The 25133-nt window shown below is 42.4% G+C and overlaps 1 long non-coding RNA gene across 1 annotated transcript in view; it reads right to left on the bottom strand.

Moving 5' to 3' along the window:
- Window positions 1–20614: 20614 nt before the first annotated feature.
- LOC124096968 (uncharacterized) overlaps window positions 20615–25133 on the bottom strand; it is a 62653-nt gene continuing 58134 nt past the window's right edge. The window contains exon 3 of the long non-coding RNA XR_006853062.2: window positions 20615–22011. This is a non-coding gene — a long non-coding RNA (uncharacterized LOC124096968). The remainder of the gene's footprint in view (window positions 22012–25133) is intronic.

Here is a 25133-nt window from a genome sequence, read left to right as displayed (position 1 = left end):
TCGAAGGCCCCTGACCACACAAAGCCTACTGACTTAGGAGTGAATGAGTCAGAGGCATGTGAGCCCATCACCTTTATCTGCCCAAATGAATTTTAAAAATAAATGAGTATTGGAGAGAAAGGTAGAAGGCAACAAAAGAGAAGCAAGTTCTCACAATCGTCCTCCATTCATTCCACCCAAATGAAAGGCTTTAAAAGCCAGTTTTTAGAGCTTTCATGAACTGAAGTATATTAGGTGTGGCAGGTGGAGTAGTCAATGCTTTATGTGTGACCCTCCACTGATGCTCACAGCAGCCCCAGGCAGAAAACGCACCCCCAGCCCTTGACAAATGAGGAATCAGAAGAGCTGAAGTACCTTGCTCAGCTCCACACAGCCAGTCTGTGGCTGCACAGGATTTGAATACATGTCTGTCTTAATCCAAAACCTGTACTCTTTGCTTCTGTGATTCTAGCATCTATTAAAAACCCACTAAGTCCCCAGCTAGGGCTAAGTTCCCTGGAGAATATCAAGATAAATCAGATATGGACCTTTTATTTTCTAAATATTATCAAGGAAGGGGCAAGAGTCAGACCCAGAGTCAGAAAGCATGGGCTGATCTGCCCCTGCCTTCTTGTGTCTTTCTGCACATTTCTCTAGACTTCATTTTCCTCACCTGTAAATCATGAATGATGCCCAAACCCAGACTCCTAAAGAAGATTAAGTGAGTGAGATAATATGTATAAGGATGGCACGCAAACTACAAAGCTCTGAACAAACATTAATATTGCTCTACAGTGTTCTAGAAGCCTCCTTGTGTTGTTGTAAATGCTTCAGTAACACCCATGTACATTTGCTTCCTTGGGGACAAAGAGAAGCAACTGATGACTCTTGATAGTGTTCCCAGCACATATAATCCTAGGAGTTTATGTGCATGAGCACTGGGCCATCTGACCCTCCTCCAAGCCAGTGCCAATGGCAGATGCCAAAAGCTTCATGACCCCTTGCAAACGTACTGTTGGCAACAATGATCCTTTACACGTAGGTGGCATTTTAGACCTGACCAAGTAGTCTCACAGCTGCAAAGTCTATGGACTTCCTGGGAACCCAGTAAGGCAGCAGGACAATTTGCATTTGAAGAAACGTAGGTGCTAAAGGTTCAAGATGTACCACAACTTTCCCAGAGCCTTATAGTTACAATGAACACTATACAACTCATCTCAGGCCTGCATCTTAGTCTAAAATTCTCTCCATTTCCCCATTATACACCACCTGCAATAGAGAAAAAATAATACTACCCCCTTTAAGGACCAGGTTACGAAGTATAGTAATAAAAATACTCATTTGTTCATTCATTCAGTAGACACTGAAATTCTGTTCCCTGCCTGGTCCTGTACGAAGCCCTACAGAGACCAAAGAAACAGATGCAGAACCTGCCATCAAGGGACAGTCTGCCAGATCATAGACCATGTAATAGTGAGGAATGACTGTCAGGCATTCACCGAAGCAGTCTCTAATTTCTTTTATTTTTTTTTAAGAAAAAAGGTTGCAATATGTCACCTATGATGGCCCTAAACTCCTGGGCTTAGTGATTGATCCTCCTGCCTCAGCCTCCCAGGTTGCTGGGACCATAGGTATGTACCACTGCACCTGGCTGCAATCTCTAATGCTCACAACACTGCAAAGTATATTTTTCTCCAAATTTTATCATGGGCAATGGTAACTCAAGAGATACAGATGACTGGCTCAGAGATACTCAGCCAGTTAAGTGGTAGCACTAGGACTGGATTCCAAGTCTATAGATACAAAACTCAGGCTTTTCCCCAGGAGTGCCAGGACCCTTCAAAATGTCTTTGATACAAAGTATCCAGGATATAATCCTAAGTGCCTCCAGGTACCCATTTGGTTTAATTTTATGGCACTAATTACTAAAGCCACTAATTTATTTTTTTAATTTCTAAATTGATAAGTTTACACAATAATAAAATGCCAACAACAACAAAAAAAATCATCTAGTTAAAGCTTATTGTACAGATGAAAGAGCTGATGACCGGAACATATGAGAACCTGCCCAGAACCTTCAATGCCGGGGCAGGGAATCAACAGTGTCTCTGAACTTAAAAGTCCTTTATTTCCACTATATTCTGGGTGCTTAATCTTTGGCTTGGTGATTTCACGTTGTTTTTTTATCTAAAAAAAATATTACCTACTTGATGTGGGGATGAGTTGTAGTTCCTCTCTGTGTCTTTAGTGCCTGGCATGTAAAATAATGCCCTCAACGAATGTGTGAAGGTTGAATAACAAATGAAACAATTGTAATAATTCTGTGTATCCCCAATATACAGAAGAAGAAATTGAGATGCAAATATTAGAGTATCTGTCCAAGGTTCCATGGCTCCCACGTGGCCAAGTCAAGATTAAAACCTGGTCTTCCTGGCTCTGGAATCCATCACTCAGCCTGCTGGAAAGAGGACATGTAAGAGGCACGAGGCACACAACAATGTGGAAAACAGTCACAGTATCCAGTCCCAAATAAGGACTCTGCCGCTCCCTCTCAGTGTTGGAAAGAGTCCTGGAGGTGGGGGTCGTGCAGAAGAATCAGGTGAATGGACTCAGCTGGAGGCGATGAAAATGTACAGGGTAAAGGAAGACCCATTCTTAGCAAAGCCCACCTCACAGGGGGCCTCAGCCCAGATGGCCAAACCAGCTGCACATGTTTGGAAGTCCATGAACAGCCTTGCTGGGGGCCAGGAGAAAGATCTGTTCTGGGGGTTCTGCCAGACCTGGAGGCTAGGCTGCCAGAGGGAGGTCAGAGCAGGGGGAGGACAGATGTGGCCGAGGCTCTGCCAGAGGCCACGCTGGCCCCGGTGAATCAATCCTCTAACCAGAGCCATAACTCCACTCCATGCTCACAGCATTCCGGTTCCCAGATTAGACCATGGAAAAGTGGTTCCACGTGGACTTTTCAGCTTGGTCGCTTACTCGCCAAACCCCACCCAGGCCCCCTCTCTGCACCCCCAGCTCTAGCCCAGAATCATGGGGCGACCGTTTTGTGTCAACATGAGGATGTTACTTTTTATTTTCTTCTTCCTTTAACACATAAAAGTAATTCTTCCAGGCTCAGATATCCATGTGAGCTCTCAAAACGCCGGGCTTCAAAGTATTCCCACATCCAGACCAAAGCCATCCCCACAGGGCTGCTGAGAGGCAGTGTCCTCCACGTGGTAAGTGGCTGCCTCCTTCAATCTCAGGATGCTAACAGAAGAAAGGGGTAGTGCATAGTAGCCCCTTCCTGAGATCTTTTAAGTATGTCTTCTCATTTAATTAGTCATCTTAATCTTGCAGATAAAAAAAGCTCAAGAAACGTGACTAATTCAAAGTCATTCGTTCACTCAACAAATGTTGATCATGTTCACCAATGTCCCTAATATGCACTTTTGCAGAAAGAACACTCTTTCTTCCTGCTGTATAGAAAGATTTACAAATGGATTCCCTTGTGGTTCCATGTAAAGTTTCCCAAAGTGCCTAAAGTAGAAGATTCTATGAGAGTTAGAGGGGCATTTGGGGAAAACAATTTCTATGCACAAATTAGCCTGGAAATCACAGATTAAATGATGATTGCTTAGGAAATCACTGATTAAAGAAACTAAACTACACAGGATTTTCTTGAATAAAGAATTTCTCAGTGCTTGAAATTGGCTAAAATGTATTTGAATCTTCCCCAAGAGTAGAGTTATGCAGTATTCTCCCAAAGTTATGAACTAAACTTCTAAGAAAGCTATTTGGAAGCACTTCCCTAATGTATTATTAGGTTGAATCACATGAAACCACCAAAATTTGGCTGCTTTTGATCTACAAAACAGTAATTCCATATGGTTCAACCTAACATGCACCACTGTGTCCCTTGTTTATCCTATTTCATAGTGATTGGTATGGCTAATAGGCTATGAGCTCTTTAAAAGGTACTTATTAGGTCAGGGTGTGGTGGCACATGTCTGTAATCCCAGCCACTAGGGAGGCTGAGGCAGGAGGATAACAAGTTCAAGGCCAGCCTGGGCAACTTTATAAGACTCTACCTCAAAATCTAATGAAAAGGGTTAGGGTGGGATTCAGTGGTCGTGCTTAACCTAGCTTGTGTAAGGCCCTGAGTTTGATCCCCAGCACCCCACAACAAGGAAAAGGTACTTGTTGTGGAATCTTTACAAGTTCATTATTAAGACTGGAAATAGTCCTAGGACATGGATGGCTGTACCAAAATCAGTGCTTGTCCTTCCATGGTATGGAGACGTCATAGGAAGCAGCTGCCTAACTAGACTATGACCCCCAGTCCCCTTAAGTCCAGGTGGGTCTGGGGAGCTAGGATCTACAATAGAACAGGAGGACAAGTGATCAGTGTCATTATCAGGTCCTGGCTAACTACAGAGGACTCCAAGGCCCTAGAAGTTGGCCACTTGTTGGAGCTTTAGCTTTTTCATTTGCAAAATGAAGATGACAAACTAAATGAGAAGACCCATTGAAGAGAGGTCTGCAGATCCACAAGCAGAAGAGGACCCAGTCCCTGACTCCCCACCTGGTAGAAAGCAACCCACCCACCAGGAACACCCACATTGGATTATTAGGTAAGGGGAAAAGAAACTGGAGGAGGGGATTTGTTGTCGATATTATTGTTGTCATTGTCATCATAGGAGAAAGCATTACTCTAAGTAATATGATAAGGGTGGGGCAGGTCAAGAATGGCCGTCCTAAGCCCTGAAGGTAATGATAATATGCAGAAAAGGAAAAAGACCAACCTCAACAAGGTCCACACAACCTGGGGATCCCGAGTTTGGAAGCCAGTGTAATCTACAGGAAGTGTAATGTGAGTGAAGAGTTATGCTAGTTAAGGGATATTAATCAAAGCACTAATCACTTAATTGAGGCATCTTTGGTGTGTCCTTTGTCCTCAACTCCCTATCCAACCAGTTCTTACCAAGTGCTCTTGATTCTGAATCCTAGGTCTTGTGCTTCCTAACCCCTCTGCCTAATGTCAGGCTCACACAAACCCTTCCAAAGCCCCACTAATGAGGATTTCAAAAGGATTTTGAGCCTCCCTTTGACTCCCCAGCCTTGTGCCTCATGACCTGGCCACAGCAAGCCCACCACACACTGCCTTGTCTCCCGAGGCTCTACACACTTTTGTCTTTGTGGGCCCCTCTCACCATAATAGTATCAATATTAAAAAATATTATTGGTATAACTTTAAATTCCTCTTAAGATTTTCTTTTCTATTTTAGTCAAAATTTAATAGATTTCCATAGCCTCTGAAAATTTTAAATTTTTCTGCTGATGTCAGAAAAAATTAATATATTTTCTCTAACCCTAAACATTTTCTTGGTATCCTGAAAGGGCATGGATAGTAGGCACTATGCCAGTGTGCTAATAGTGAAGTCCCCAAACTCCCTTCTCCAAGTCTGTCCTTTATGAGATCTTCCTGCTCTGGCCTGGAGGAGGAATAACAGCAGTTGAGCATTTTCTCTCTCCACAGTGTCCAAAAACAGGAAGATCCTCAACTCCAGTAAACATTAGACTCACCAGAGGGGCTGATTAAATGCAGATTCTTAGCCCCTATCCCTGCCCCCAGAGACTTGTTAAGTCTAGGCTAGAGCCCTGGAAGACCTGGATTCTTACAGACTCCCCCAGAGAATTTTGAGGCCCACACAATGAACCTTGAAAAACCCTCTCAGGGAAGTGCCAGATTCAATGACAGAATGTTACTGTGTCCTCCGCATGATCAAAGTCCAGGCAGTATGCATCTCTACCAGTGAATGCTCAGAAAATGTTGAACTGAACCAAAAGGATACAAGGAGTTTCTCTTCTCTGGGCCCCTTTCACATCAGGATTGTGGTGGTGGGAAGAGCCACAATCATTTGATCTCCCCTTACCTCAGTTCCTGCAAAAAAATTAAAACATGACAGGTTCTCACCCAGAGTACTGGGAAAGCGAGCCCTGTCTTCTGAGCTGAGTTTATTGAGCAAGGAGATAGAGACTTCAGAGAGATGCAGATCTGGAAGTTGAGAGTTGGCTTCACCATCTCCAAACTCTGTGGTCATGGACATGCACATTATACTTTTGATCTTCATATGTGTCTACAAATAAAAATGATACAAATAAAAACAGTGTCTTGCATAAGGAAGAAGCTCAGTGGTAATCTTTTCTTCTCTTCACATGAGATGAGCCAAGGCACTGGACTTGGAGGTGTGAGCCTGACTCTTCTACCAGGCTATTCCAGGAGTGCCAGTTCCTTCTGGTCAAGTGCTCCTGCTCCCCTTGCCACACCTGGGTTTAACTCTAGGAGCCAGAAGGTGGTAACTCTGCAGAGCATACTGCATTTTGCTGTCTCTACCTCATAAAGTGAGAACTGAGCCCTGGAGGGGACTCCATCTTCCACCCAACAGATCCCCCTGCCCCAAAAAGAAACATGGTGCCCATCAGAGAAGCAGACAGGAGTATCAATGGGCATGCTAGTCCTGGAGACTGATGGTGAAGTGGCCTCCAAATCAGGCAAGCAAGAGAGTTGACCTTGCAGTCCTTGCTACCTGCTGATCTTTGAAAATAAACAGAAGGGAAAACATTTACCTCCACAAGCAAACATCTGCTTTAAAGTTTCTGAGGATGAGTCCACTGAGAGTTCTCCCTCCGTGAAGGCTCCCAGGAGAAGCTAACAATACTTGGAGCATTTTCCCAGGAAGGAAGGGCCAGGTTCCAGAAGTGACCTCAGATACCCCTCCCTCAATGGTAATATTAAGACCCTCTTTAATACCTGCTCTTGCTTCTCTGGTCCTGGGAAGAACCCAGTCTCAGAGGTAGCTTGTCTCATCACTAATCTCATTCTAGAAAATGAATATCATTTTGTTCTGAGAATGACTTATAGTGATTTTATCCTCTCTTCACCTAAAACAAACTTCAGGATAAGGGAAAGGCAAGATGCAGTACTCATGTATTCATTCAAAAGCCTCAGAGGAAGGATGGTCATGATACATGGTGGAAGAATCCCAATGCACTATGCATGGGTAGATCATAGCATTATCACATCTCCATGTTCAAAGTAACTATGTAGAGCTCTTTTCCTTCTACCACTTAACTCAACAAACTTCCAAGGTTTTTATGAGTATTAAACAAATGGGACTTCTCAGATTACCCACAGGAGACCACATTTAGAGATAATTATCCACTAACAATTTACTATGTATGATAGAAACTATTGGTCGGCTGCCCAAGAGCCATTTCCTTTCCATTTGTTCATGGGGATGGCTACACACACACACACACAAACACACACATACACACACACACACACACACACACATGGAGAGAGAGGGGGAAGCTAAAAATACAAGGTCTCTTTTTTCCAGGCTTTCTTGCAACTAGATGTGGTCATGTGATCTTGTTTGACTCAGTGACATAGAAGGAAAAATGTACTGGATGGCTTCTGAGAAAAGTGTTCTTCCCTGATAGAAAGAAATAGAGAGAGAAGATATTGTGGCATCTCTAATTCTTCCTTGTCTTCTTGCCTTTGAAAATAGCCATCCGAGGCCTAAAGTTGAGTCTGTACTACCTAAATCATGAGACAACAAGCCTGATAACAAGAGTCAGTATGCTGAAGAAGAGGAGGAGGATGGAAAGAGGTTGGGTGGTGTTTGTTTGTTTATTGAACTACTGAACCAGGCTGGAACTGCCTACCTCCTAAGTCACTGTCATGATGGCATAATAATGTCTTGGCATTCAAAGGGCTTGATAGGGAGTAGATGATTCAAGGGTTAAAAGTAGAAATAAACCTTTTTAAAAAACTGGAAAACATGAATATTTAACATTATCAATCTATTCCCTTGTGAATGCATCTGTTTGTAAAATGGGAATGATACAATATCTACCTCACAGGACAATTGTAAGGACTAGACGTGTTAGTGCATGCAAAGGGACATAGCAAGTACCACCTCTTTATAACTATCTTGTTAACAAGCAGAATACATAACTTTCTTTAATAAAGAATGTAAGTTTGGACACGGCACTTCTTGGAATCAGAAAACCTGGCTTCTACACAGACATGTCTCCTTGTTGATCACATGTCAATTTTGTGACTATTTTAAGACAATGAAATCTCCATCTAATATATTCCCTGTGTCAAAGAGTGTCGAAACTTTGATGAATCAGATGAATTTTGAGTAACTGCATGCTGCCAATTCAGTAATTAAATAAATGTATCACAGGACATCTAAAAGACTAAAAAAAATACACTTGTAAATCAAATGGCAGATTAGGGTTATGCAACTCAGTCAGAATCTGGATGCTTTTAAATAATTTCATATGAAATTAATTTTTCTTTTCTAAAGCAATAGCTGTATGATACCAAGTCTGAGCAAAAAATGTGGAATAGAGGGTAAACAGGGAATTGGGGTGCCTAAGGACTAGTTTTAGTCCTATCACCAACCTACAGATGTGCCTCTGAGCAAGAGCTTTCCTCTCTCTGAGCTTCACTTTCCTCATTTATAAATTGAGGGAAAGAGCCTGGAGCTAAAGAAAGAAAACAATTTTTACTCCAGCTCTGCTCCTCAACTGTGTAGTCTGAAAAAAAAAGTCATTTTTTTCTCCTTCTGGCCAAATGTACCACTTCTGATAATATAGGGACATGTAATGCAAATGGCCTACAAAGTAATAGTGCAATTTGCAAAAAGTACTGAATGTCATAAAGTCAATGAAAGTGATGTAAAAGAACTGTGTATATCATAAACAAAGTCATCAATAAATAATCATTTGGAAGTATTAGACTCATTAGCATATGAAAAATGGCTAAGTTAGATATGTGCTATGGTTTAGATATGAGATGGCCTCCTCCACGTGAGAGGCAATGCAAGAATGTTCGGAGATGAATTGATGAGATTTTATGAGGTCTAACCTACTCAGTGGCTTAATTCACTAATATGGATTAACTGGGTGGCAACTATATAGGCAAGTATAGTATGACACAGGAAGTAGGTCATCAGGGTGTGCATTTGAGGTTTATATTTTGTCTTTGGTGAGTGGAGACATCTCTCTCTCTCTCTCTCTCTCTCTCTCTCTCTCTCTCTCTCTCTCTCTCTCTCTCTCTTCCTGGTTGCCATGTCCTAAGCAGCTTCAACCACACATTCTGCTTCACCTCGGGTCCAGAGCTATAGAGTCAGCCATCTTTCTATGCACTGAGACATCTGAAATCCTGAGTCAAAATTAACTTTTTCCCTTTAAGTTGTTTTCATCAGGTCTTTTGGTCACAGAGACAATGAAAAAACTAATACAAGACATGTTAGATAGTAGTTAGACTCTTCAGTCCTTGAAGACAAGAAAATCAAAAAGGTTAATGCCATAAGAGCTTCAAAGGAGAACACTTCTAATATAAACAAAGCTCGAGAAAATTTAATAAGGCTTCTATTATATTTGCACAAATTACCCTGTTTTTTGACCATGCTGCAAAGGTCAAAGGTCAAGAATGCATTTTGTGCTAAGATATGATATTATCAGGAAAACTATACCAAAGAAACCAACATTCAATTCATTCCTGGTTCATTCTGAACATTTACATGTAATTGTAATGCAATCTCAACTTACTGTCATATAAGACAGAATAAAGATGATAATAATTTTTTTCATTTTTCAAAATAATTTCCCACCATATCTTTGCACTTTTTATAATTTACTATGAAGCCATCATCTTTAATTTAAGTTTATTCATTGAAGGATGTTTTATATGGTTCAACAAACAAAAACTAGCCCCATATGTCATTGAAGGATGAATAGGAGCTAGCCTATCTATGGGAGGTAAGGATCTATCTGCAAAGGAAACATCATATACAAGGACAGAAAAATTGCAAAAACATATTTATTTTTAAAAGTGATTTTCCACCCTAGGGGTCAAGGTGAGCCTCTTCGAGAATCCTGTGAAAAATATGGACACAATCTTTCAGAAAAACACATCTATGTGCAATCACACAAAATATTACCAACAATTTCAGGTTATCTGTGGACACCCAAGGTCTGTTTATGACCTACAGATTGAGTACCATAAATTAAGGGTTGGCCTGTATTCTGGTATGACTAAGGAAAAGACTGCCTATTCAGGATGTTCCAAAAGTATCACATTCATTCAAAAAGTATTTTTTTCACACCTACTATGTGTCAGGAACTGATTTAGGTTGTGGTTGATTGTGTTAGTTGTCCCAAATAATGGATTTTCTATCTATCTCCAGCCCTTGCTTGGCAACTTTAGTCTTCTCCATTCAGGCCCTGGACTTAGCCACGTCACTTCCTCTGGCCAATGGGACTGTAGCAAACTTGACGTAAGCAGAGGTTTGAGAAAACACTTGCCTATTCCCACTCCCTTTCCTGGATACCTCACTGTGTCCCTATCACACACATACCATCCAGGGAGTCTGGGCTAACCGGGAAGATAAGAAGCCACAGGCAGCAAGTTGAGTCTTCCCAGCCAATGTCACCCTAACCAGCTAGTACCTGGTCAGCCTGCCAGCTAGTCCACAGTAGATACAGGAGCCAGCCCTGTCCAAATGAGCCAAGTCAAGCTCAGGCTGGCAGACTCATCCAGGTGAGTGAGATCTCACCAGTAGAAGTGGTTGTTGTTATTCTAGGCCCTTAAGTATTTGGGGACAGTTGGTGGTACAGTCATGAGTAACTAACACATCTACAATGTAGATACAGCAATGAGCAAAACACTGTCCTTGTTCTTACAGAGCTTAGATGGAAGAAATAGATATGTGCAAAGAGTAAAGGAAAATGAAGTTGGAGAAACATAAGACTAACTTTGAAAGACCAGAAAGGCCTTAGGGATGATACTGGCTATATTTCATGAAGTTATGAGAAGAAACTGAGAGTTTGGGGGCAACATAGTGATACTTATGGATTTTTATTCTTACAGATCTCTTAACAGCTGCATAGAAAGCAAGAATTGTGTTGTGGTGACCAAGTGGAAATGTGCTTTCATAGCACCAGTGAGAAATCAGGGAGGCCCACACTATGGAAATGGAAGTAAAGATGTCGAGAAAGGAAGCAACCTGAGAGAGACACAGGGGGTAATGTTACAGGAAGTTGAGAGTCATCTTTACTTGAAAAGTGAAAAGAAAGGTAGAGTTATATATGACCATAAATTACTTCCCATTGACTTCTATTTACGGAACACCACTGTAGGGCAGGCCCACTGTGCAGGTATTAGGGACTTGATGGGGAGCAAAACTGGCCAGGAGCCCTGTGTTCTGAAGAGAAGCAGTGAAGGTAATTAATCATGCAGGCACATTGATGAATATGCAATTACAAATCGGGACAAGTGGCATGAGAGGGAATAACAGGAAAGTCCTAATTACAACAGGGCAAGTGTCATTCGTGAGGGATCCCTGAAGACTTGAAATCTGAGCTGAGACCTGATGGATGAGAAGGGATTAACCAGACAGAAGGAGTCAGGGGATGAATACATCAGACAAAGAAAACAGTTGGTATGAACACCTTGGGGCAAAAAAAAAAAAAAAAAAAAAAAAAAGCTTTTGAAAGTGTAAATGAAGATGTAAGGAAATGAATAAAAGGAAAAGTGGGACCATATGAATGGGAGAGGTCAGTGGGGACTGGCTCAGACAGTCCTGTGGGCCCTGTCAGGCAGTGGGAATAAAAATTCAATGTGCATTAGGAAGTAGCAAGAGTTTCAAGCAGATTTTCTGCCTGACCAATTTGGTGAACAGAGATGCCACCACAGGTGACTAGCAGCAGGAGCAGCTGGTGGAAGGAGATGGTGAACTCATTGTGGGAGGGCCTGCCAGGTTTGAGGTGCCCAGAGACAGGTAGGTAGACATGCCCCATATAGCATAAGGAGGTCTGAAGGTGGTCAAAGAGGCCTGACCCAGAGATGGCAACGTGGCAACTACCAGTTGGGAGGATACCACTGAAACCATGCTGACGGATGCAATCCCCTAAGATGACATGAAGATGAGAAGAGAAACCCACAAGTGGAAAGTCCTAGAAGAGCTGAGAAAGAGACTACTACAGCCTTCCCAGGTGACTCAGACTGGAATATTGCCACCAGATCCACAACCAGTAACAGGAGGAAACTGTGAATGGAAATGAGGAGTCCGAGAAGGTATTTTTTTTTTATGGCAATGGAATATTTATTTCTATACCCTCTCCATGTCAGAAGGTTAGGATTATTAACCAACGTGGCTTCTCACATATTGCAAATTCATTAATAAAATAAAAACACAAACTCGATCTTTAAGGGAAGACTTTAGCTGGTCAAAATGACCTTTTCTCCTTATAAATAAAACAAAGTCTTGGGATTGTGCGACCAAGTGCCAGAGCAGCCAGTGTTAAATAATTTCATGTGGAACTACTCTGCCCCCACTTTAGCCCTAATTAACCTGTCGAATTTGATGTGGTAGAGTTTGAAATGAAATAGGATTCAGGGGGTCCGGGATCAATCAATTTCCTTCCCTGGCCAGTGTTGAGACCTGAACTAAATCATTTCTCTCTGAAACTCGGCTTTGTCATCTAGAAAATTAGAAAAGTGGCTTGATTGTGCCTCAAATTTCTTATCATGTTCTGTTTGATAAAGCAGGCTAGTACTCAACTTCCATGACGTCCCATAGACCATCTTATTTACTATAGCCAGTATCCCTATGTGGTAAGCATTGTGGCCACTTTAGTGTTCCAGTAGAACTGATTTGGGTTTTAATGTCAAACAATCCTAAATTATAGTAGGTTCTAAGACCTGATGTGCCAATTTTAATTGAAAGCCTCTCAGCACTGTCACCCTTCATTGCCCTGTTTGTGATGCTAGAACTGCAACCTATGAAAAGCTCTCCTTCACCAGCAGGCATGAAGTTCAGCTCTGTCTATAAAGAGCAGTAGCCGGACTCTACAGAAGGGAGGACCTTCCCTTCCTGGTTCTACCTGCTTGCTTTCTTCCTGCTCTCCTAGTGAAGAATGACCAGCATGTTGTGACATTCTCCTTGTGAAGAATGACACCACACAGAATGGTGTGCAGGCCTCAGCCAGTGTCACTGGCCTCCCAGAGAGCAGCTGTTCCCCAGGAGTCATAATCGTGCCTCCAGAGGACAAATCCCCAGAGTTTCATCAGCATCCAGGGGCCAGTTTCCCACTTATGGCATCTCAGAAAACCTTTCCATAATCCAGTGGGCTATACCTGTGCCCCTTCCAAAGAGGTCCATTGAGATCTGAATCAGGACCAGGGGCAGGGTTATCTTGCCTCAATCCTATAGACAATGTCTCCCTAAATCCTCTATTCCTGCATTCTGCGTTTGGGTAGGGGGGGGCAGTAATTGGGGATTGAACTCAGGAGTACTAAACCACTGAGCCACATCTCCATCCCTATTTTGTATTTTATTTAGAAACAAGGTCTCACCGAGTTGCTTAGCACCTTGCTTTTGCTAAGGCTGGCTTTGAACTTGCTATCCTCCTGCTTCAGCCTCCAGAGCCACTGAGATTACAGGGATGCGCCACTGTGCCTGGCTTATTCCTGCATTTTTTGCAGCTAACTTTACCCTTTGGCAGTTAATTTTCCCTATTACTAGTTAATAATTCTTTATATTAAAATTTCCCTACTTTAATTACTATGCATTTTCTATCTTCTGACTGGGCCCTCACTGAAATTCTGAGAGAGTACTTAGAGTCATTTACTCCCTCTGAGGTTCAACTCCTTCTGCAAAATGGAAAACATAATAATAAAAATACCTCTGTTGCCAAATTATCATAAGGAAAATAAGAATAGCTGTGATATACAACACTTAGGTATGGTGTTACTGGCAAGTGCTTAATAATTAAAGCTGTATTATTTTTATTAATTTATCCAAGGGAAATCATGGAGCTGAAATAGAGATTACTCTTTCCAAGCTAAATGTCAAAACATCGTTAGAAGCATAGGCAGGCAGAACAGAAGTTCCAAGCCTAGGTTTGGGGGGAAAAAATTCTGAATCGTGGTGAATTCAGATCAGGATCTGTTAACTATGTATCCTTGGGCAAGTTACTTAACCTTTCTATGGCTCAGGGTCCTTGTCTGTAAGAAGAGAATAATAATAGTCCCTACCTCAAGGGGCGGCTTAAGGCTGGAAAGGGTATTTCACCAGATCAGCCCAGTGCCAACCATGTTGCAGAGCTCACTGGAAATTGGCTCGTTTCCCTGGTGCTCAGCACAATTCCTGGAACATAAAATGTTCCATCAGTGCCATAGATGACAGTATTGCTGGCATTTTAGTATCTGTGTCCAACAAATTTGTTGAACAAATGAATGAACGAGTACAGGAAGTACCAAATGATAGAGAAATTTGCTTTAAAAATGTTGGGAGTCAGAAAACATGCCAAATAACTATTAAAATGCCCTTCCCTTGCAGACAGCCCATGGGCTAATGGACAGCAGCCCAAGAACCAGGAACTTCTCTCCCAGAAGGCAAGAGGCCACAAAGGCACATGTTGCCAGGAAACCCAAGCAAGGAACACAAACAGAGCAACTTGACCTTCTGAGGGTAAGATCAATTTCTGCTTGAGGATGTGGGATGTGGCACCTCCAGTGGGGACGGAGCAGTGAAAGAGGGCACATGATCGGGAATCTCCTGAGGGGCAGCTCCCCACTCCTAGAGCTGAACGGGATGGGTTACAATAGTCACGACTGTTGGCTCTGTCCCTGACACCTCCTCCTGGCACTGCTCGGGAAGCAGGCACTCCACTCAGACTGCCCCATGCCCCTATTTGTGCTCCCCACTCACCCAACCAGCTCCAAAGGCCTCCCTGTCATGCCAAGGTGTAAAGTGTGCTGTGGCCAAAATCACAAAGGCAACAGATGCTGCTATTTGCTGAGCACCAAATCCTGCCCTCAGGTGGCAAAGGAAATGCAGTCTACCAGGCCTGGGGCTTGAGCAGAAAGACTCAGAAGGAAGGGGATGTGGGGAGGGGGGAGCTGGCCACAGCAGGCCCTTTCTCAGGCACAGGGGAGTGGGAGGCTGGGAGCACTGGTAAGCGAACCATTTCTGCTCCCCACCATGCAAGGTAGTTACCCCCATGCCAAGGCTGCTTGCCTTTAGCTGCTTCCCTTATCCTCAAATAATAACTAATATTGATGAGGACTCACTCTGAGCCCGGACTGTGATAAGTCTAGATAGACATTAATTCATTTGTATCTTACAACAATTCACCAGGTAAATGTTTTTATAATAACTATTCTTGTAGGTGAAAAAAAAAATTGAGGAGTTAAAGAATTTAAAGTAATGTGTTCAAGGTCAGCCAGCAGGTTAAAAAATAGAGGTGGTACACAAACAACTGTGTTACTCCCAAGGTCAAGTGGTGGAACCACCCACTTCTGCCACCTCCCCTGACCCTCACTTTTGGACTCAAGTCCTGGCCCATGACTGACTATCTATAACTCCAGGAAAATTACTGAATCTCTCTGGCCTACATTTCCACATTGTGAAATGAGGATAACACATCTGTTTGGCAGAGTTGATATAAGATGACAAACGGCTTACCTGAAGCACTTACCACATTACCTAGCCCATGAGATAATAGATAAAATAAATAATTTTCCTATAAGATTGTGCTAGTACCTTCAAAAATGAAAATGATCCCACAGGTAAATTCCCAGATATCAGATTTTTAAATGTAGTTTTTGGAGAAATACAAATAATGTTCTCCTTCCTCCCCATGAGGTCAGCCATATGGAACTCATTTCCCTGAGAGGTGATGCAGACTAAAGCCGTTGGCAGGTTCAGATCGAGTTGAGAGCACTTGATGGGTGACAAAGCCAGAAAGGGGCATTGCAAATGAGTAATCACACCTCCTGTTTTTCCTGTACTTTACAGTTTACACAAGCTTGTCCTCCAGTTATCCCATGTGATCCTCATGCCACCCTCACCCGTAGGTGCCTAGTCAAGGATGCTAGGGATGATGGCATCTCCCCTCAAAAGATGAAAGAACAGAAGCCCAGAGAGGGCACATATATGCCCTGCCCAGAGGGATGGCCAAGACTCAGGTAGACTCAGGTTGCTGACAGTGACCTCAGAATCTGTCCAGAGGGACAGAAGACAGGACTCCCCATGAACAATAGCAGAACTAATAGTCATTTGCCAGCAGGGCTGAAACAGGGTGAAATAAGACACCTAGGACACAGAAAGCAAGCAAGCGCAGCACAAGTGTCCCCATAAATTCCAGACACCTCACCCCAGACCGGGCCCTGTTTACCAGGCTCTTTTCTAAGTACTTAGGACACATTAACTTACCTAATCCTCACCACAAACCCTAAGTTAGGAGTCATATCATCACCTGTTCCACACCTGGAAGCAGAGGCACTCCTTTATAGATGTGGAAAGGACAGGGGTGGGTGCCTAGTCAAGGATGCTCAAGGCTTCATAGGAAGAATCTGCACTCACGTACTAGCCCACGTGGCCTTCCCCACTGCCTCTGACCCTGGCCATGGTTCCTAGGGTTCACAAGCAAGGCCCACCCAAGAAAGACTAATGAATAGACTTACAGGAGAAAGAAACTGACAGTCAATGTGCCCCTGAAAGATAGGCACTTGGCTCTTGTCATTTACAGAAGTTGTGTTCTATTAAGCCACCATGAACACTAAATGACTACCAAGCCATTGTACCCACAGAAAAAACAAGTTAGATTCCACTGAGCTTCTAGTCCCAGCATGTCCATCAGCTGATGAGTGTCTAACCTTGATTTATGTGCTTCTGTTGAAAGATCCTTATTTAATAGATATCATTGATTCGTTAACACCGAACTCAAATCCGACAGTCGTGAAACACACACCTAAACAAAGCTAGCTCACAGGGGTGGGGATTGATGTTTGTTTGTTTGTTTCCCAGAAAGCACATCACAGTCTTCTTATATTCTTCTGGCATTGTTCCTGGGAGCCATTTTAAGCCACAAGATCACCAACAAAAAGCACCAAAGTGTGAACCATGTGGCACTAAACAGATCATAAGGACACTTGTCTCCAGTAAGAGCTGTAACAAAAAGGCAGAGCATCACTGCTACCAGAGGAAGGTCCAGGCTGCTTGCCACTCAAAGGCCAATATTCAGGGGGCAAAAGTTGATGGAAGGAATCAGGCTTATTCAAGAGTCAGCCCTGAAGAAGATGGAGAGGCTGTCAGCTGCAAAGCTCCATCCCGGGGGCTCAGGAAAGCAAACGGCTTTTATAAGGAGGGAAAGGAGGAGCGGCGCTGGAGCTCCACATGCTGAGAGCAGTGTCCATCATCCCCCTCTGGCTAAACATCACAAGGGACCTCCTATGGCTACTTCCTGCATTTTCTTAAAACAGACATATTATTTTTCCGGCAAGTTAAACCTTACAGCAATTTAGATACTTTGTGTGAGTTGATGCACAGAAGTAGACTAAAGAGGGGTGTTACAAAGGTCACCAGATGTTCTAGGTTCTATAAATCTGAAGAAAGATTATTTAGCAGTTAACCTCTTAATCATCTAGGTGTGGCTTCTCTCTAGAATTGAGAATGCTGGGCAAGAGGGCATAATCCTTACCAAAGGACCAGGGAGGAGAAGTACAAGTAACTCTGCCAAGGAGGATCCCCTAAGGAGCAGCCACTGTTACCACATCTTGTTCAACCTCAGCAAGGAAAGCATGTATCAGGTGACATGTCCACAAGTGATTGAAAAACATCATGGGGGCTGGGGTACAGCTCAGTGGTAAAGTGTGTGCCTAGCATGCAAAAGGCCCTAGGTTTGATCTCCAGTGCCACATGCCCACACAAGCACACTCCACCACATATACACATTAATGTACCATGAATACTGATTTGGGGGTTACAAATAAATTTCCATAAGTAGGAAAATTTACAAATAGGAAATTCATAAATAATGATGCTCCACATTCTATATAAATACATGTATACTCACAATTATTATACACACTGTATAATACTTTTAAAGAGTCCAGTGATCTCTCGCAACCATTAGCTCACGCGTGGCTACATTAACCCAGGGAAATTGCTTCAGGATTTCCCTCCATCCAAGAGCAGTATGTTTGGATCTTCCCCAAACTCTCCTTTCATGAACCCCAAAGAACTCAGTGTAGTGTCACACAGGATTTGGAAGAATCAGAAGACCAGTTCTCAAGTCTGTTTGCAGGAAAGTTGTCAAGATGAGCTAACAAGATGGGTGGGATAGTGCACACCTGCAAATCCAGCAGCTCAGGAGGCTGAGGCAGGAGGATTGTAAGTTCAAAACCAGCCTCAGTAACTTAGCAAAGCCTTGAGCAACTTACAAGACCCTGTCTCAAAATACAATATAAAAATGGGGATGTGGTTCAGTGATTAAGCATCCCTGGGTTCAATCTCCGGAACTAAAAAAAAAAAAAAAAAGATGAGCTAACGAACCTGTGAGTGCTTGAAATGTGAGTTATTGTCTTTGCTTCCTCCCGAAAACAGGTCTTTCCCATTAAGGCTAAAGCTTCCATTCCGGTGCTGTCCCACTGAGCAGTAAGGGATCAGCCAGGCCCTCCCCCAGCTGGATCTGAGAGCCCCTCACTCACAGGCCTGAGCCGAAAGAGGAGCAAGCCAGCATGCTCCGGAAAAGGATGTGTTCTCAAGTGTAATCCCTCCCAGACCCTGCCTTCCTCCAGAGCCAAAACACAGCCCAGGCTTATTTTTAGAAACACAAATAATTTTCTCTCCCCTTCCAGAGTCCATCAGTGAAAAGATAGTTCCTAAAAGAAACCTCTGAACAAAGTGTGGCCCTTTAGAAAGGTCTCCCTCTTTGAAGTTAGGCAGCACGGGGTCCAAATGTCAATGCCACTCATAAATGGGTGACCTTCACTCACCTGCTCTGACCCTCAGTTTTATTACTGCAAACTGCAAAGAGTGACAGACTTGCCTCCCTGGATTGGTTAAAGAATTAAATGAGTTAAAGCCCTTTGCATTTGCTGCTCCGAGTGTGCCCTGGGACCAGCAACATAGGCATCACCTTTTAGAAATGCAACAACTAAGGTCCACTCAGGTCTACTGTTTCAGTCAGCTTTCTCGCTGCTGTGAATTAAAAGAAAAGAAAAGAAAAAAGGGAAAAAAGAAAAGAAAAAACTAACAATAACAATTTTAAAGGAAGAAAAGTTTGAGAGCTCATGGTTTCATAGGTCTCAGTCCATGGACAGCAGGCTCCATTCCTCCAGTGTCCAGGTGAGGCAGAACATCATGGTGGAAGAGGCAAGCAGCTCACATGATGATCAGGCAGCAGAGAGAAATTTCACTCACCAGATACAAAATATATATCCCAAAGCCATGCCCCCAAGGACCCACCTCCTCCAGCCACACCCCACCTGCCTTCAGTTACCACTCAATCCCATCACATCTAGATTAATTCACAGATTGGGTTAAGGCTCTCATAAACCAATCATTTCTCTGCTAAACCTTCTTGCATTTTCTCACATGAGAGTTTTTGGGGGACACCTCACATCCAAACCATAACACCTGCTGAATCAGAATCTGCCTTGTAACAAGACCCAGCTGTACTTTAGAGAGTGTGCAGGCCTGCCCAGGCCCCTGCCCAACAAACAGTAGGTGCCCAGTAAATAATAGCTGATATTATTATCATTCTATAGGTCTTATCCTCACATCATGTATAAATAACTAAGATGAGCACAACAGAAAGTAATGCAGGGCTAGAGGCAATTTGGAAAATTGAGCAGACTCTCTTTGAGAGGGACTCAGATTAAGCACTTGACCTCAACTTCTTTCATTCGCTTTTTGTTTCAATAACGTCTCTTTTCTTTCACAAATGTTTAACGTTATTCTATACTGACTGTGTTCTAGGCCCTATTCTGGGCCCTGGAGGGAGAAAATTAAATAAAGACATGGTTCTCTTACCACGTCTGACTATCAGAGATACGGGAAACCAATATCCCCCCAAACTGTTATGGTTCTGAGATGGAGACCACCAGACCCCAGAATGGGTGTGAACGAAGGACAGTGGGGAGGTCAGAGGACAAGATTGTCCTTAGGCCTTCCTTTCCAGGGCAAAGCAATATGAACCTTTTACTATTTCTGCCATCCCCTCCTCCCTTCTCTCTTAATGTTTTCACATAGTTGGGTCTTATTTCATAAATCTATGTATTGCCTTTTCAGTTAACAGTAGTCCATAGGAATTGCCCTGTGTGTACTGGTGTGGTGAACAAGTCACACTCACGAGTTGCGTTCTTTTATTTGTATCTCCTGTCAGCCTTTGAAATATTTTTCAATAGGGAAAATTCCTCCAATGTCTGTAGATGAAAACTAGGACAGTGCTCATGAGCTCATATTTATATAATTTTAGGGAAAATATTCCATATACTATTTTCTAAATGTCTTGATGCAATCAATATAAATTCCATGGAATAATTAGAGTCTCCACCTCCACTGCCCGCAGCTCAGGCCTGCAAACAGCAAGGTGCCTTCTTAGTAGATTGAAGGGAGGGGAAAGGATGGTCCTCCTCCCTCCTCCACCTGATACTTGCACATTCTTCAATCTTCTTGTTAATTGTGCTTCCTGAACCTGATTTGCCCATGACTTTTTTCCTACTAACCAGTAAATTTCTATATTTTTCCAATGTTTACAAATTCCAAAGACAAAAGTATAGGATAGTTGTTTTCATTTACATTTGGGTGGATACATTTGGATGGGTGTCATATATTAGCATATTTTTTGAAGTCTTTCAAAACTAGCTAATCTTTGTCCTCTGAGAGTGGATTTGATTTTTTAAAATATTCACAAATGCAATCTGATTCCCTCAATGGCTAATCAGGTTTGAACCTCAGTATAACACCATAATTTAAATGGTCCCTTCAAAGAATGTTTACTCTCAAAGGGGAAATAAAGGCTTAGTCTCTCAGACACATCAGTCTTCTGTTCCCTTCCTGGCTCCTCTCCAAGATGACATCTGGTTCTAAGAGGAGAGGTGGAGCTTACGTGACTTCATGGCAGGTGAAGAATAATATTCCTCTGGCTGTTACAGCAAGATTGAGTGGGAATCCCTGAGCCATCCAGCTGCTGCTGCCCTAACGGGATTCACAGCCAATGTATGTATCTGTATGAGAGTCAGATAGTCCAGGCTTTCTCCCACTGGTTGCCTGGCTGGGCCCCTCACACCAGCTCTCTCTGGTCCTTTGGACTCCTCTGTTGGGTCTACACTCCATTCTCCTTGCTATGTCTCCTGCTTAGCCTGCCCCAGGTGGTCTACCATGCAGCCCTCACTATAAGCTACCTTGACCCTGCCCAACCATGACAACTCCCACTGGTGATGCTTTCCAGATAAACTCCTGCTCTTTTCGGGGTTCCTTACACCTCACTGGAAATAAGGTGGGCTCGAGAAAGCTAAACCTTGAGTTATTTCTCTGCCGGGCCACACCATGTGAATGTGGCCATACCCCAGAAGGGCAATCAGTTCAGTAGAGTCTCAAATGAGATGAAGGACAAGAGTCCCTTCTACCCTTGGTAATACCTCCACTATCCATGATGCTCCCTATTTGGGCCAAAGCTGGAAGAACACATAATCTAAATTGATTTTCTCACCTCTTTTTCCTTTTCTCTCTCTCTCTCTCTCTCTCTCTCTCTCTCTCTCTCTCTCTCTCTCTCTCTCTCTCCCCCCTGCTTCCGGTCCCCCCCTCTCTCTCTCCTATCCTAGCTACCATATTTCCCCTATCACATGGGGCCCCGGAAGGTCAGGCCCTTGCATGATGCCCTCCCTCTTTCACTCTACTTCTTAGAGATGCCTTAATGTAAAACAAGGGCATTTTACCTACACATCAGGAGACTGTAATGCATTGATTCAATCAGGCTGCACTGTTGAAATTCTAAAGGAGAAAATTAAGAAAATTTAGAAATCTTTGAAGACAACATCTGGTTCACAAAGTTTTTTCTTCTGAATAATTCTATATTGTATTCCAATAGAAGATTTTTGTTTGTTTTTGTCTTTTGCATTCCTTCTGTTACAAATCCTGGTCTTCCTCCAGAATGATGGATGCTTCAAGTCACCTAGAGCAGAGGTCAAGAAAGAAAGGAAGCAAAATAGAAAAACACATTAATTGTGTCAAAACATTCCCTCCATTAAGCCATTATGATTGACTATTAATAACACTTGTCCTTGCCTTTCTTCCTCTAATTTGGCTTAGAGCATCTCAACTCTATGTTCAACATAAGAATTAGTGTGAATGATGTGGGCCTTTGGGAATCCTAATTTCAACCAATCGACTATTAAAAGATACTGTTTAGCAGATAAAGGAAACTTGGTATTAGATGACATCAATAAATTTTGTTACATGCAATGATGGCATTATGCCAGTCCCCTTCACTTTTTAATGTACATTTAAGTAATTATGGCATAATGGCACAATGTCTATAATTTGCTTTAAAATATTTGAAGAAAATAAAGGCAGGAGCCTGGTTGATGAGCCAGATGTGGCAAATGCAGATGGTGACCAAGTCTGAGTGAAGACTCCAGAGAGATTTTTTTTCCACACCCAATTTATTTCCCTGTGTAATGGAAATTTTCAAAATAAAAAGGTCTTAAAACAAAGTAGTATGGGTAAATATAAAACACAAAACACATGTGCTGCACTTATGGTCTAATTCAAGGATGATATTGATTATATGCCATTTTCACTTTAGGAGATGATAACAGTGGCCACTCCTTTGGGGTTGTCCTTTGCAGAATTACTTCTCCTCCCTCTGCCCAGCATTCTAAATTCTAAATTATTATATTGTTGACTGCTAAATAATCTCTCTTTAGAATTACAGAACTCAGAACATCTGGTGACCTTCAGATAACATCAGAATATGTAACACCCTTCATTCTATAGTTCTGTGCATCAACACAAAGCATGTAAATTTCCCTGAGGTTTCACTTTCAGAAAAGCCATATGTTTATCTGAAGAATTACAGAAACCAACTCTGCAAGGCCAAGGTCAACTGAGATGCTTCAGTCAGAGAGGGAAAAGTCGGGGAATCACACACCCTGGATGAGGAGGACCTCGCTCAGCATATAGGCTTCCTGCCCATTGTCTGCCACACCTCTTTTATCTCCCTGAGTTCCCCAGGATGGAGCTTTGAGGATGCTGGCCCCTCCCTCTTCTCAGGACTGACCCTTGAGTAAACCTCCTTTCCTTCCTACTGGCTCTTCTCTCCCAAGTATTGGCTTTGGAGCAGTGAGCAGCCAGATCTGGATCTGTTAACAAGATAGGGTGCAACCCAACCCTATGCCAATGCCCAGCTCACCATTCCCTTGTCAGCAACAAGTATTATCAGTTTCTCCATGTTGACTGATTTAAAAGCAGGAAATATGATCTATTTGTTTTAAATTTACATTTGGGAGGTTTTCATGAGATTAAATTATTTTCATGTATTTATTGCCCAGCCAATTTTTGGAAACTCTTTCTTAATCATTAATCTTTCCCCTCCAAGAGTGGATTTGACTTCAGAAATCACCAAAAGCCATTCATAGCTACTTGATGAATAAGTATGCACTCAACAAGGAGAATAGTCAGTCCTCGTTTGTTAACTCCCAAATCTTAAAAAAAAAAAAAAAGTCTAATTCAAATATTCTCCTAAGCCTTACAAACAACCTCAAAAGGCTCTTCTGAACAAGAAGATGCAAGTTTCTCCTACTAACAATGTCAGATCATTAAAATAAGTGAGCAACCTCTCAGAGGAATCTACATTCCTTAGGATAATAGCTATGATGACAATGACCAATATAATGTATTTTGCACAAACTGTGTGTGCCAAATTTTCCAGAAAAGTGCTTTTTGCTATAAAGAATGAACATGTAAACTCAGCTGGTTGTAAAAACATCAGCTCCCTCTTAAACTCTAAGGCTAACTTCAGCAAGAACAAAAATTCATTGAAGTATGCTGTTTTATCTTTTTAAATGAATGTGATTTTTCTATTCTGTTCCACATAATAGTACCAGATAACATTTATGAAGTATTTAAAACAGTTGCTATTTTAAGCCTTTTATATGTTGTTTTAGTCCTTTTATTTTTTTTTTCTTTTTCCATTCTGCTGGGACAAAAAGACCTGACATGAATAACTAGAAGAGGAAAAGTTTATTTTGGGGTCCACAGTTTCAGAGGTCTTAATCTATAGACAGCATGCTCTACTCCTTGGGGCCCAAGGTGAGGCAGAACATAGAGGTGAAAGGATATGGTGGAGGACATGATTTCAAGAAATAGAGAGAGACTTAGTTCAGGTCACAAAATATCTACCCCAAAGATATGTCCCAATGACCCACCTCCTCCAGCCATACACTACCTGCCTATAGTTACCATCCAGTAAATCCTTATCATGGATTAATGCACTGATTGAGTAAAGGCTCTCATAACCCAATCATTTCACCTGTAAACTTTATTGCATTCTCTCACACATGAGCTTTTGTAAGACACCTACTATCAAAACTATAACACGTGTATTATTTCCTCAGTCTTTGAGGCTGGTACTACTTTTACCTCCATTCTGCAGGTAAGAAAACTGATGTACAAAGAGGTTCATTAACTTACCTAAAGATGCACAGCCAGCAAGTATCAGAGTCAGAACTTGGACAAAGACCATCTGCTTCCAGAGACGGTGCCCTTAATCACTACAATATATATTTCTCCGATAACATATTCATGCTCTCTTTAAATTTCAAAAGCAATTGCATGTTCTAATTTTACTGTGCATCCATAATTTAGGACACCATAGCCATCCTGTGCCTTCTCGAGGCCCTGACAGGGGTGACTATGTAGTCAGTGTTATGACTACCCTCAGGCTGGAGAAACATAAATATGTATTATTCTTTCCTGTCCTCACAACCATGGAGCAAAGCAATCAAAGGTTCGTTCCACTGACTCCACTGCTCCCAAGAGCAAACCTACAACATGGCTGCTTCTTAGGCCTTTCCGAGTCAAGTATCCAACAACACACACCCTACACACACACCCCAAACATACATACACATCCAGCACACACATTGGCAAACCCAATATACACTCTTAAAATATACAAAATCAGCTTACATCAGTTGGACCTAGGAGCGAGTCCAGTCATGTTTGATGGAAACCAGTACAACTTCTATAGGAGCTGATTAGTAAGTGGACATTGGAGATGGGAATGAGCCATGA

The sequence above is a fragment of the Marmota monax genome, unplaced genomic scaffold (assembly GCF_021218885.2).
Source record: "Marmota monax isolate L192 unplaced genomic scaffold, Marmota_monax_Labrador192_F-V1.1 WCK01_AAM20220418_F8-fsc00023, whole genome shotgun sequence".
In the NCBI taxonomy this organism is placed as follows: Eukaryota; Metazoa; Chordata; class Mammalia; order Rodentia; family Sciuridae; genus Marmota; species Marmota monax.
This window is presented reverse-complemented; position numbering and strand designations above follow the sequence as displayed.